Here is a 2,536-nt window from a genome sequence, read left to right as displayed (position 1 = left end):
TTTCTCCCTTTGCCCTTGTCTCTTGCTTTCTCTTTCTCTCCCTCCCTCCCTCAAATAGAAATTAAAAAAATAATACACATACACACACACATACACAAAGCTATAAAAGGAGATCAATAAATTTCACTACACCAATATAAAAAATTTATGTATGTCTAATGAAGCAATACTGGAAGACAGGCAACAACTTAGAATATGTAAAAATAAAAACCAACTAACCAATTAGGAAAATACAAACAACCAATACCAAAATGGTCCAAGGATTTGGAATACTAATCTCAATCTAGACTTCCAGAAAGCAAGAAAAAAAAATTGACATTTTTTTTTAACATCACTGTTATTCAAGGAAATTGAAAGTCTACTAACAATTCAGTACCATGTAACATCACTGGCAAAAACTAAAGCCTGATATCATCAAATACTGTTTAATAAAAGCTGGTGATAAAAAAAGAATTGGTCTAGACTCTTTGACATGTAACTTGCTACCATATGAGAAAATGTGAAATTTAAGTGACTTATGACAGAAAATCCATCCTGTTCAAGTTTAAAAAAAAAGGGGGGGAATTTACCAACAGAAATTAAAAATCCAAAGAATATATTCAGAATTTAGGATGTTTAGACACAGACGTACTATCAGTATCAAATAACAAAAAGAAGAGAACTCACCCTTTTACTCTGCCTTCTTAGTAGTGTTTTTCAATGCATTGGCTCATTCTCAGGACATGGTCTTTCCCCAAGTGGCAGGAACTTTACTGACCCTTGTAGCAAACAATTGGCAGCTATTTCCAAGTAGCTTACATACAAGTTCTGTAGTATACTCTAAGGCAAGGGACTAGGTAGGGTCAACAAATTTTCTCAGTTGGCTGAGGACTTTCCAGGTTTTAGCACTCAAAGTCTTGCATATCTAGGAACCCACTCAAACCAAAATGATTTCCTCAGGACTGTCCCAGTTTTAAGACCGAAGGCCCTGTGTCCCAGAAGCCCTTGTTCTCAGATGGCGAATGGGGACTGTTGTTGCCTATGAGATGGGGGCATGTGATTACAGCTCTCGCAAAGTGAGGATGAATGCAGAGTTTATTCCAGAAAAATTTGATGAGAAGACACAATGTCAATGTCTGTAGGGGATTTGGGTTGCCTGAGTTGTGGTATTCAGCCAACCCAATTGGGCTGCATATGCAAGAATTACAACAGAAAAACAGGCACAAAAACTTTTGAAGAAAAGTGAAGCTTTCAGGAACTTTATTCTTTTCTCTACTAGAGCATCACCCTTAACTAACATATATATGTTAGCTGTGTATTTTCTTGTCTCTTCTGATTTACTTATTACTTAAGAAAATTGCTTAACAATATCCTGGAGTGAGTTTGCTTTTAAATTTTTCTATTGTAAATTCCAGGGTCCTACTTACACCGTGGTGCATATGAATGCCTGGCCCTATTTTCTGTTCTGGCTTCACTGTCCATTTCTCTCTCGGTGACTGTTTTTCATTAAACTTAAAAAGGTCAGGGAAAGCGAAATCTTACTGTTTACCTTAATAGACATGGTTGTCACTGCTGCAATCTTAAACTAACTCAGCTTCTAAGAAAAATCAGTTTGCCTGCCTGGTTTCTTTGACCTACATCTGTCTTCTTCTGCCTGGAGTAAAGCCCAGTACAAAACGTGTGGGGCTTCAAACGTGATGAGCTCCTCTTCTTCCCACACTATCAGCCTGATAACAAAGAATGGCTCATGGTCTGCAAGAACTCATTTTACCAGACATTAAGGAAAAAAAATCAGAGGTCAGAGATACCAATGAAGAAATCAAAGAGCTGTTTGTAGAGCTGCAAAACAGAGGATTTGCACATGTCTACAACCAGCTGGATTTGGTAAACACTGAAAGCATAATTTTATTTACATTTATTCTCAGTCATGAGAATGCCTTGGCCACTAAAAGCGTAGAAAACCTCATTAAATAAAACTAAATTGCTTTTCATTAAAATTCATTTCTAAGAACCATAGGTAAATTTTTATTTGTTTCAAGGTTGAGAAGTTAATCCTCTTTTGATTGTTAGTGCTAACCCTAAAGTCTCATTGGATATCAGATACACCAAATCAAGCAGTCATAATTTGGACATGAATTTAATTGATAAAAAAGCGAGTTTAAAAAAGAAAAAATTGAAAATTTATTGAAATAAATACCATCTGCTCAGGAGTTAGCCCTGAGTAATAGAAAACTAAACTGCAGTTTGAATTGATTACAAACTTTATGTGAGCCACTGTAGTCATGTAATTGTCAGAAATACGCCATCTAAGTAGACTGTATCAGGACAAATACACACTTTTTCGTAGAGATTTTTATCTCCTTTACTTCACCTAGAAATCACCTGCTCTGTGGAAAGCAGAATGATAGGCTCCCCATCAAAGATGTCTACACCCCAATTCTTGGAATCAGTGAGTATGTTCCCTTACACAGCACTTCCTTACACAGGACTTTGCAAATGTGATTTAAGTTAAAGAATTTGAGATTATCATGAATTATCTGTGTGAATTCCATAAAAT

Source organism: Felis catus, chromosome A1 (assembly GCF_018350175.1).
Source record: "Felis catus isolate Fca126 chromosome A1, F.catus_Fca126_mat1.0, whole genome shotgun sequence".
Taxonomy (NCBI): domain Eukaryota; kingdom Metazoa; phylum Chordata; class Mammalia; order Carnivora; family Felidae; genus Felis; species Felis catus.
The sequence above is the reverse complement of the archived record's forward strand: the minus strand, read 5'-3'. Positions refer to the sequence as shown.